The sequence below is a fragment of the Dipodomys ordii genome, unplaced genomic scaffold (genome assembly GCF_000151885.1).
Source record: "Dipodomys ordii isolate 6190 unplaced genomic scaffold, Dord_2.0 Scaffold7, whole genome shotgun sequence".
Classification (NCBI taxonomy): Eukaryota; Metazoa; Chordata; class Mammalia; order Rodentia; family Heteromyidae; genus Dipodomys; species Dipodomys ordii.
The window spans coordinates 23,178,823-23,190,630 of NW_012267223.1; positions in this window are offsets into that span (position 1 = coordinate 23,178,823).

The window sequence follows — 11,808 nt, forward strand, 5'->3', positions numbered from 1 at the left end:
TCGGCCGGGCCTGCGCCGCGCGCTCCTCCCGATTCCCTGCGGCTTCGCCTCCCCAGCCGGGGCCCCCAGAGGGCGAGCACATGCTGCTTCGCTTGGCTCGGGGCTCGGACGGGCCTGGTGGTCGTGGTGCTTGCCCCCGCCCCGCGACCCGCCCACCTCCCTCCCGGCCGGGCCTGGCCGTCGCCCCTCATTTTGGGTCCTTCCCCTCGCTGCCCGAGGTCATAAGTCCACGGCAGTCGGATCAATAATTATCCCGGGTTTGCTCCCTGAAAGGGCGGCTCGGCACCAAGCCTGGATGGGCACAGCTGGAGATTGCACTTGCCCAGGACCAGCTTGCACTGGGTGAATGCAGGGGGGGCGGGGGGAGGGGAACAGGGGAAACGGTTTCTCCGGGAGGGGAAATCGGGAAAGCATGCTAGTTTGCACCAGGCAGGGATGCCGGAGTGACTGTTGCATCCGGATGAGAAAAGAAATAAGCCTAGCCCCCCCCCCTTCGGATCCCAGTGCCCAGGGGGCCTCCGAGATCGTTTCCCCTGCAGTGGGGAGGGGCTGCCTAGTGGGAGAAGGCAGCCTGAACCACCCACTCTCCATCTCCCGAGCTGGCCAGTGGTTTCCCTGGCAACCTTCCAAGGGCCAGCAGGAAGCAAGGCATATCAGAGCTCCAGAAAACCAGCTCCAGGGGCAAAAGAGAGAAGGACCCCATCGCAGCCCCACAGGGTCACACAGTCCTCTGTAGAGTGTTCAATTAAAAAAAAAAATCTCATAGCCAGAGATGACCCATGGTTTCGAGCTCTCCCATAATTCTCCCTTCTCTTAGAAGCCTTGCTTCACCTCCAGTATATCAGCCACAAGGGTCTTTGGGTCTATAGCTCATCACAAAGCCTTTCTTCCTACCCAGGCTATTGCTTCTGACCCCATCACTGGGCCCACACCTGATACAATGTTTTTCAGAGGAGCAGGAAGCTTAGAGGCTGGAGCAGAAGCTTGGATGGAAGTCACAGTTCTGAGCTTTCGGGCAACCTCTCTGGTAATCAGTGATCATGGCATTTTGACACTTGGTCCCACATTTCTCCTTCTTGTAAGCACTCATACATGCACAACACACTGTCCCCTCTGCCTGGACTGTCCTCCTGTCCCCTCACTACTTGCCCATTTGTGAAATTGGCTCTTAGTAGCATGAATGTACATCCCACCCCACATTGTTTGTCTTTATTACAGCACCTCTGTGATCAAGAAGTTTTTTCCTTAACATGTGTCTTCCCCCGACCCCAACATTCATCCACTTTGCAATTCCCCCACCCTGAGTAGATCCCAATAAATATGCTTTGCTTAGGGAATGGAAAGGAACCATAAGGATTATGTTGGCTTTAAAAGTGTAGGGTCAATAGTTGTATTGTCAAAGCTCATAGAATTCACAAATTTTATAGACCACGATGATGACAATTTGCCTTGTGAAGGTTAAAATGTGTTTGTGATTTTAATTAAGTATCATTATCCCACAATACTGAGAAATTTGTGAAATTTATGCAATCACTTTATTTCAGTAAAAAATTTATTTAAAAAAAAAAGAGTGTAGGGTTTAGGAGCTAGTCTTGATGGCTCTCGTCTGTGATCCACGCTACTCAAGAGGCTGAGATAGGAGAGTGGAGGTTTGAAGCCAGCCTGGGCAGAAAAGTCTGTAAGACTCTTATCTCCAATTAACCACCAAAAAACTGGAAGTGGGTCTGTGACTCAAATGATAGAGCTGCCTTGAGCAAAAGAACTAAGGAATAGTGCTCAGGCCGTGAGTTAAGTCCCAGGACCAGCACCAAAAAAATTTTTTGTAAGTGTAGAGTCTAAAACCAGACTGTCAATTTCTTCAGCCATGTGACTGTGAGCATCTGATTTTGATCTCCTTGAGGTAGCAACAGTTAGCCCATAACATGATGAGAATCAAGTGGGTTAATACACATTGACACACTTCAAACACTGTGAAGCCCTCTATGTAGTTAAGTATTATTATCATTGTTGTTTTTAGTAAAAGCTACGGTTTCTACCTGTCTTTTTAAGAATGACAGGTATAGGACTCAACTCAGTTTCCATGGCCACTGAAGAACCACCTCCATAATGGTGCCAGTTTAAATCCTCAAGCAGGTAGAACACTCTACTCCTGAAAATCATAACCCATCTCTGACTGATCTGTAGGCATCCAGCTAGTCCTGTGTGTACAGACATGAAGGGCAGAATGTTCTGTGGCAACCTCAGCAAAACAGAAAGTTGTCATCCTGGGGAGGAAGAAAGGTCCAACACCCATCTCTCTCTGGTTGACAGTTCAAATGAGAGGCTCTTCAGGCCTCGGGACCACAATCTTCTAAGATATGGAGATACAAGACAGAAAGAGTGCTGGAAAGAAATTGGACAGCTAGGATCCAGAAATATCCCAGGGAGATTTGTGGAGATGCAGAGATGACCACTGTGGGGACATCTCTCAGCCCACCCTACCCTAACTAGGAGAGAAAGAGGCTTGAGGAAGAGCCTGGAAACCTGGGCCCTGGCCACATGCCATCCCTTACTTCTAGCCAGAACTGACTGTGGCCTCCTCCCCTCATGCTCATGACCAATAATATGGCTACCACATGAACAACTCCTTCATTTCACATCCTCCCTCCTCCTGCCCAGCCACAGGGAGACCATGAGGCCATTTTCAGGAAATATAATTGAAACCACAACCAGGATCCCCTCTAGCTAAAGACCCACACTCACGTGGCTTCCCTCTGTAGACCTCTCTGAATCCCAGGAATTGGGCTGGCCTCCGGGGAACCACCTGCCACACATTAGGCAAGGAAGGGCACTTGTGGGAACTTCCCTTCTTCTGTATGGGGATAAGTCAATACAAGCTCCCCTGGAGCCATTGGGAGGAAACCAGACACACAACACACAAGCCAACAGAGACTCCAGGTCTCCCAGCCTCAGGATGGAGGATGTGAGAGCCAGTGTTTGAGAGGGGCTTTTGTGAGTGATTGGAGCATAGGTGATTTTAAAAAATGCTGAGATATTAGAGCTAGTTCCAGATGTGAGCTTACCAATTTATAGCTTTGTAATCTTGGTTGGTCAAAGGAATTAACATCTCTGAGAGCAGGATCTTTCTGGGGGTACACACAAGACTCTAGGAACTGGGCTGGGAATATAGCATAATGGTAGAGTGCTTGCCTAGAATGCATGAAGCCCTGGGTTCTATTCCTCAGCACCACATAAACAGAAAAAGCCGGAAGTGGCGCTGTGGCTCAAGTGGTAGATTGTTAGCCTTGTGCAAAAGGAAGCTCAGGGACAGTGCCCAGGCACTGAGTTCAAGTCCCAGGACTGGCAAAAAAACAAAACAAAAACTCTAGTAATTTCTTTTTATAGGATATTGGGGACAGAAAAAGAGAGTCTAATTTTTCACTGTCTCACTTCTTGAATCTTTAGTATTTTGACCCACACACATGTACCACCTATTAAAGCATTAGTAAAATGGCCATTTTCAAAAGGAAATGGAGAATGCTTTTGAAGCCAACTAAGCATTGTGCCTGACCTAAGGAAGAATGCAACAATAAAAGAACATTTTCCTCTTTCTTGCTCTCAGCCCCTGACCTAGAGAGCTTGCTGGGCCCCGAGGGAGCAGGTGTTGAGGGGAGAGGGATGAGAAGGGACAGAAATGGAGCAAAGAGGGGCTGGGAAGGTGGCTCAATGGTAGAGCTCTTGCCTTGCATGCTCAAGGCCCTGGGTTCGATTCCTCAGCACCACATAAGAAAAAAGGGAAAAAAAAGCCAGAAATAGCGCTGTGGCTCAAGTGGTAGAGCGCTAGCCTTGAGCTGAAGAGCTGAGGGACAGCGCCCAGGCCCAGAGTTCAGGCCCCTTGACCAGACCCCCCCCCAAAAAAAAAAAAAGAAATGGAGCAAAGGATGTGTGGGTCCTTTCAGGATTCAACTGGAGATTCTCCTATGTTCTTGTCTGACTCCTGTGTGCTTCACCTAACTGGGCTCCCTTCCAGCCTCCGTGCATGGGTAGCTCTCTGGAAAGCTCAAGTCCTCCCCCCTCCTTCCTGGGGCAGGGTCACCCCATCCTCTATCCCCAGAGTCCTGGGGCGCTGCTGCTGCATAGCCAAGCAGGGTGTGGCTGACACAGAAGAGAGAACAGAGTGCCACCCCAGCCACCCTTGCTGGCTGGCAGCACAGGTTAAGAACTCAAAAGCCAGCCTAGTACCAGACAAAGATGACGTTCCTGCTGCTGTCATGAACTGGAAAGCAGGTCAGTGGGACTGGAGCAGACAGGGGCCAGGGTGAGGGTAGAACCTTCGAGGGCTGGGGGGAGGGGGGTAGAGAGAATGAACAGGGGTCTTCCCTGAACTCTCAGAGCAGCAAGAAGTTCAATGCTCTTTTCACAAATATCTACAAAGCCTCTATTACATGTAAACAAACAGTATCATACAGCCCTATAGGCAGCTAGCTAGTTAGAGCCATAAGAGCCCATATCATACACAAGGGCATGATGGATAGAGGGGAAAATAGAAAATTCCTAGCCCTCTGCTAGTCCTATGTGCCAGGCAGTGACTGAGTCTGGACAGCAATCCTGCCAGATGGGTTTGACTGTTGTCTTACAAATGAGAGAGGCAGATTCTGCATGATCAGCTCAGAGAGGCCACTCAGTTTCTCAAGGCCACACAGCAGAGCCAGGGTTTATATTAGGGTCCTTATGACCCCAAAGTCTTTGTGTTTTCCTCTAGGCCATACTGACCCTGTGGAAGATGATGTGGCCCAAGGTGGGCAAGGCAGGAATGGCATTCCAGGTGGGTAGAATGGAGGGGCTCAGAGCCGAGAGGCAAATAGAGGGGAAACTGGATGTGTTGTGGCCCTCATTTGGAGCCAATGTTAGCAGTAAATGAAGCCCAGGCCAGGAGAGAGGAGGAGCTTGGGGTACTGGCTCAGCCCTCATTTTGACTTTGTATTCTTCATTTACTCCCAAAGTGGGAAGTCCTGCTTTAAGGCTTTGAGTAAGGGAGCCACCGGGGACAATGTGGGTGGGTTGGAGACTTAAGAAACCAAGGAACAATGCAAAACAGACAGCAGGAAAGAAACCCCCTGGAGTCATCACAAAGGAGAGTGGATGGCAAGGAAGGCAACAGAGACAGCCTACTCCCACACACCCCAGAGGGCTTGAGGTTAGGCACTGGGCTGACCACGGTACAAAAGAGTTCTTGTTGGGCTGGCACAAGGAGAAACTAGCTCAGCGGGAAGAGGGGCCTGATAGTTATCAGGGATGAGGCAAAGAAACCAAGCAGACCCATGTTACTCAGGACAGTGGCCAAGCCCGCTCAGCTCTCTCCCACCAGCTGCCTTGGTCACCCTTACAATGAGCAAGACGAGCAAAGGGTGGGCTTCTCTCTGCCTACCTGGCCAGGTAGAAGGTGAATACCTAGCACAGCCCCCGCCTGCAGGCCTTTAGGTCCAGAGAGAACCCAGTCTGTCAGCCTCACCTCCAGGCAGGTGGGCACAGCAGCTGGGCAAAGGACTTTTTCCTACCCCATCCCCCACTCCCAGTCTAATCCCACACCCCTTCCTCCCCTCCCTCTATTCCCAGAAACAGAGGACAGTCACCATGCCTCAGGCAGGATGGCCTTGTGTTCTTTTGGTGATTTCACTGTAAACTGGCTTCTCTGAACAGTGGTGGAGGGCTGTGGACAGAGGTGAGATCAGGACTCACTCCCATCCTGAAGCTCCTCCTCCTCCCTCTCCCCTTGCATCTACACAGAATCGCTCCCCACCCCGCACCCCCCACCCCTCTTCACCCTTCCCAGCTCCTGCTCTGTCTTCATGGACAAGAACAGAGTAGCATTTCTTTTTCTTTCTTTTTTGGAGGTGGGAGAGGGGCCTGAACTCTGAGCCTGGGAGCTGTCCCTCAGCTCTTCAGCTCAAGGCTAGTGCTCTACCATTTGAGCCACAGCGCCACTTCCAGCTTTTTCTGCTTATGTGGTGCTGAGGAATCAAACCCAGGGCCTCATGCATGCAAGGCAAGCACTCTACCACTGAGCCACCTTCTCAGCCCTAAGAGTAGCACTTCTTCCTTCCTTCCTTCCTTCCTTCCTACCTTCCTACCTTCCTTCCTTCCTTCTCTTTCTCTCTCTCTCTCTCTCTCTCCCTCTCTTTTTTTCTCTTTCTTTCTTTTTTTCTTTTTGCCAGTCCTGGGCTTGAACTCTGGGCACTGTCACTGAACTTCTTTTGCTAAAGACTATAACTTTACCACTTGAACCATAGCGCCACTTCCAGCTTTTTCTGTGCATGTGATACTGAGGAATTGAACCCAGGGCTTCATGCATGTGAGGCAAACATTCTACCACTAAGCCACATTCTTAGTCCCAGAGTAGCATTTCTACAAAAGTCAGATACTGGCTTCAGAGGTGGAGTGGCACTGAGCATCGGGCTGTGGCCCTACTTTAGGAGGTTCAGGTGGAGCTGGAGTGGAGGCAGACAGTCCAAGCAGAGGCAAGGTGGGTGAAGCAGGATGTTTAACAGCCCCAGGGTGACAGCCACAGGCCACAGAGACATTTCCTGGGACACCTCCAGTTTTCTTGGGAACTCCCTTGCTTCTGGCTCCCAGGCAACAGGAACTCCCCTTGAAGAAGGGAGTTGGGGCAGAAGAAACAAATGTGACTCTGTACCACCCCCCTCCAGCAAGAACAGTCAGGGCAAGATGACCTCTGCCTGGCCTTGTGCTAACCTGGTCTCTAAGGTCAGGGCAGAAAGACTTGGGACTATTCTTCCATAATCTCAAACCCACCTTCATGTAACACACAGATTACACTGCCTCATTCAACAAAAGAAGCACTGCAGCTGCTCCCCAAAGCTTTGAAATTTGGCTTCTAGTACCAGCTGTATACTCACAGGCCACACAACTTCTCGGGACAGGCCTTTGTCCTGGATTAATTGTGTGTGTATATATATGTGCACATGCCATTCTGGGGCTTGAACTCAGAGCCTCATGCTTTCCCTCAGCCTTCGCACTAAAGGCTGGTGCTCTATTGCTTCATCTACACCCCCACTTTTTTTTCCTGCTGGTTCATTGGAGACAGTCTCTACAATCCTTGGATCTTAGCCTCCTAGGTAGCTAGGATTACAGGGATGAGCCACTAACACCCAGTTTTTTTTTTTTTCCTGCTAGACTAATCGAGAGCAGGATGATTCTTGCCCTGCCTGCCTTCTAAATTGTTACCAGAATCAGTTGAGTTGAAGAACCATACTTATGACTCGGTTCAGGACAGGTATATAGTGTTCTGACTGTAGCCTAGCCTGTGGGTTATTACTATTCCCAATAAGACAACCAGTCTTCTTTGGAGAATGTATTACTGTACTTTAAAAAAAATCCTTTCTCACTCCCTATCTAATACTGCAAACTTGAATTAGGGATGAAGAACAGTTAAGGACAAGGAGGTCAAGGTCTAACCTCAGCTCAGTCCAGACCCAAGGAAGTTTCTGTTCTTCCCCAGCCCCATCCTTGAGTCCTCAAGTTTTTCTAGAGCCTACTATCCTAAAATCACCAGTATGCTTTTTGCTTTGTGGTGGGATAGAGCAGAGACCAAACCAGAGAACTGAAAGCAAATAGAAACCCCAAATTTGACATCTCCAGGTAGTAGTGTCATCTGGAGTCAAGAGCATAATCACCTCTGCCTCCAACCCAATTCTGACACCCTTCCCTCCTCCATTCCCCACACCGGGGTTTAGGAAGGGAAGGTTGCTCATTTTGGGAAAGCTACAAAGCTCCTACTCCTGCCCACTCCATCTCAGAGAGAGCACAGAGGCACAAAGAAAGGGAGAGAACTCCAGATAGAATCAGAGAGCCAGACTGAGACCCAGAGAGAGAGAGAGAGAGAGAGAGGGAGGGAGAGAGACCTCAAAGCAAAACAAGGAAATAGCAGTGAGAGACAAAAGCTTTCAGGGCCTCCAAAGACTCAATGGGGAGAGAAACAGAGGCTCACTGGGGAGGTGCTTCTGAGCAAGGTGGGGCAGAAGACCCTTCTGCTCCTTTTTAAGCTAGCTCTTCCAGTTCTGTACCCTGCTACCTCACACCCTCTGTTCACCTACATATTCCCTAGGCAAGTGGAGCCCAACCTGGCCAGATGGTTGGTGGGTGGGGCTGCCAGCTGGAGCAGCAGGCCTCTGCAGGCCCTGGAAGAGGAGTATAGAGAGGCAGATGCCTGAAAGGCAGGTAGGGCCCCAACTTTCAGACGTGTACCCCCACTCCATTGTCTTCCAGGGGCCCAGATGAAATGCGTGATCAGGGTAGTCCTTTGCCTCTAGGCTTGGCTCAGAGAAAGCAGAAACCCAAGAAATCTGTATGAATTCACTGTTTTCCTTCAACCATCTCCTCCTTTTGGTAGTGAAATGCCACTGGGTACAAGTGCCAAGGGGGCTCCCCACAACTATTTGCCAGAAGGTTTGGCTCTGCCACTGATGGGCTCAGTTGACATTGGACATGTCATTTCCCCTCTCTGGCCTTTGTTTTCCTATTTGTTAAATCATCTTCATAGCCAGGCATTAATGACTCACACCTAGCTACTCAGGAGGCTTAGATCTGAGGATCACAGTTCAAAACCAGCCCTTGCAGGAAAGTCCAGGAGATTCTTATCACCAATTAATCACCAGAAAAAAAAAACAGAAATGGTGCTGTGGCTCAAGTGGTAGAGCACTAGCCTTGAGCTGAAGAGCTGAGAGACAGCACTCAGCCCAGAGTTCAAGCCCACTACCACCACCCACCAACCAAAAAACCCCTCAGGAACAGTGCCTAGGGCCTGAGTTCAAGCCCCAGGACTGACACTCTCTCTCTCTCCCTCTCTGCCCCTCCCTCTCTCTCTCTCACACACACACACCCCTCTTCATGGTCACTTCCAGCTCTAATACATGGTTCTCATTCCAGATGACACCTAGCTGGTATGTGTCTGACCCTCTCCTTCTGCACACAGTGGGTGGGGGAAATAAGAGAGAGCAGAGAGCTCCAACTTCCTCTTCCCAAGCCACCCCAATCTCCACATCTGGAGAGCAAGGTTTCCCCAAATCACCTACGGTACCCCTTACAGTTTTCAATTCCTTTCCTCATAATCCTGCCAACTAAGTCACTGTGACCACACAGAGAAGGTGGGGAGAACCCAGATATTTCAACTTCTGCAGAAAACTTCATTTTTTTCTCCTCTGAAGTAAAAAGAATGAAACTAAGGGAGGTAGCAAGGGGCAGGACCAGGAGGAGTAAAGAGTGAGGAATGGAGAGAAAAGGGCAGATCTAACGAGGAATTGGGAGGGAGGAGACAAAGAAAATGACTCCCACAGGGCACTGAGGCTTGGCCAGGCTGGGCTGTGAGTGGGCAGCCAGGCTGGCCCCTCCTTTGGTACTGCCAATTCCAGCTGCCAAGCAGAGAGGAGGCCCAGAGGAGAGGGAAGTTGGGCAAAGGGGATGGCAGGCTTCCAGGCTGACCTTATCCAACCCTGGGGCCTTGTAAAGGAAATCTTAAGGATGGGGACTATGACCAGACAAGGTTCTAGAAAGGAGGTTTGCTGCTGTCAGGAGGGCTATGGGCAGATGTGAGGTTGGAGGGATCAAGATGGCCCCTCCAAAGACATTTCTTAAGGTAGGACTAACTTCAGATGAGGCTGGGTGGGTAAAAAGAGGGGCTGGATAGCTTGTAGATCATAGTCTATTGATGAGAACATGTGCCAGCTGTAGGGCTCTGAGCAAGCCAGTGTCCTTCATGGACTGATGGACTGATATTTCTTTTGTTTGTTTAGTGTGTGTGTTCATGTGTGCGCACACGCATGCGCGCACACACACACACACACACACATGCATGCATGGTATGGTACTGGGGCTTGAGCTCAGGGCCTTAAAACACTCTTGTTTAGCTTTTGCTCTCAAGGCTGGTGCTCTGCCACTTGAGGCATACCTAAACTTCTTGCTTTTTGCTAGTTAGTTGGACATAAGAATCTCACAGACATTCCTGCCTGAGCTGGCTTCACATTGTGATCCTCAGAGCTCAGCCCCCTAGGTAGCTAGGATTATAGGTGTAAGTCACTGGAACCCAGACTGACATTTCTTACCTGAAAAGGTCAGAATGGGGGTTTTGGTAGTGGTGAAGGGCTGAAACATGTGACTGCCAAGGTGTTTCCTGGTTCTCCTTCAATGGGGGAAGTTTAGCTGGTAAGAATTATGGAAAAAGAGAATGAGGAAGGCAGGTGGTGGGGAACTTGGCTTCTGTGGAATCCCCAGGCCTTTCCATATCCAAAACTTTGACTCTGAAGTCACAGCTGTGATCCCCAAGCTACACACACACACACACACACACACACACACACACACACTTTTTTTTTCTTTTTTTGGTCAGTGGTGGGGCTTGAACTCTGGGCCTGGGCGCTGTCCCTCAGTTCTTCGGCTCAAGGCAAGCCCTCTACCACTTGAACCACAGCACCACTTCAGGTTTTCTGGTGGTTTATTGGAGATAAGAGTCTCAGGGACTTTCCTGCCCCGGCTGGCTTTGAACTGTGATCCTCAGATTTCAGCCTCCTGAGTAGCTAGGATTGCAGGTGTGAGCCACTGTTGCCCAACAAAGCATACTTTTTAAATTTAGAGACTCAAAAGATGACACCCTCCAGACCTGGGAGGCATTCTCAACTAGTTCACCTTTCTCTCTTGCTATTTATACTAATTGTTAGCGAAATGAGCTCCCTTCCCATAGCTTAGTCCACTCCTTCCCCTCTCCACAGCTTAGCATGCTCCCTTCCTAGGCAACACTAGGCCCATTTAGTAAAGGCAGTCAATAATCAGCCTCCAACCCCCTTTACCTTGGGATGGCACTCTTCTGGGGCAGCTACCACCATATAAGTCAACAAGAGCCTCTTGGAGTGACCTTCGGGTCCGGCAGCTGCAGGGCTCCTTATCTACTATTTGGACAGCAGCCAGAAATCCTGGTCTGCCATGATGAAGCCCCTGGCCCTCTCCTCCACACCAGGGTCACAGCCTCCTAGCCCCTTCTAAACCCCCTAGGTTATATAGGTCACCCCAGACAATAGCCGGTGCTTCTTCTCACTTCTCCCTTGTGAGAAGGGGTCTTGCCAGCCCCCTTTCCAGGCAATAAACCTTTCTCTGTTCTCTGTACTGGATGTTTGCCTGGTTTTCTGGCAAAGTCCAAATAATCTAATAACACGAACGACAAAAACGGAGGCCATGGCTCACGCCTGTACTCCTGTGATGTGGAGTTCACAGTTGGGAGCCAACCCTGGGCAGGCAAGTCTGTGAAACTCTTATCTCCAATTAACCACCAAAAAGGCAGAGGTGGAGCTGTGGCTCAAGTGGTAAAGTGCCAGTCTGGGGCGGGAGGGGGGGCGCTCAGGGACAGCACCCAGGCCCTTAGTTCAAGCCCCAGGACTGGCACCAAAAAAATAAAAAAAAAGAAGGCCCAGCTGTGGGATTTCCAAGGCCTGGGATTTCCCGGCCCACTCTGGCTGCCCCTGTGCCTCCGGTCAGGCCGCAGAGCCGCAGGGGGTAGACAAGGGGGACCCCACGATCGGGGGGCGCCACCCGGCCTGGCCCGCCTGCCCAGCCCTCGCCGGGGAGCCAGCGGCTGGGGGCGGAGGCAGGGAGGGAGCGACAGGGGCGGGGAGCGGCGCTGGCGAGAGCTCGCGCGCTGTGTTTGGTCTGTCGGAGGCAGCTGACCTTTGAGGAGGAAATCGCTGCTCTCGGCTCCTTCCTGTAGTAACAGCCTCAGCCGCTGCTGCTGCTGCTGCTGCTGCTGCTGCTGGTGCTGCTGCGGGA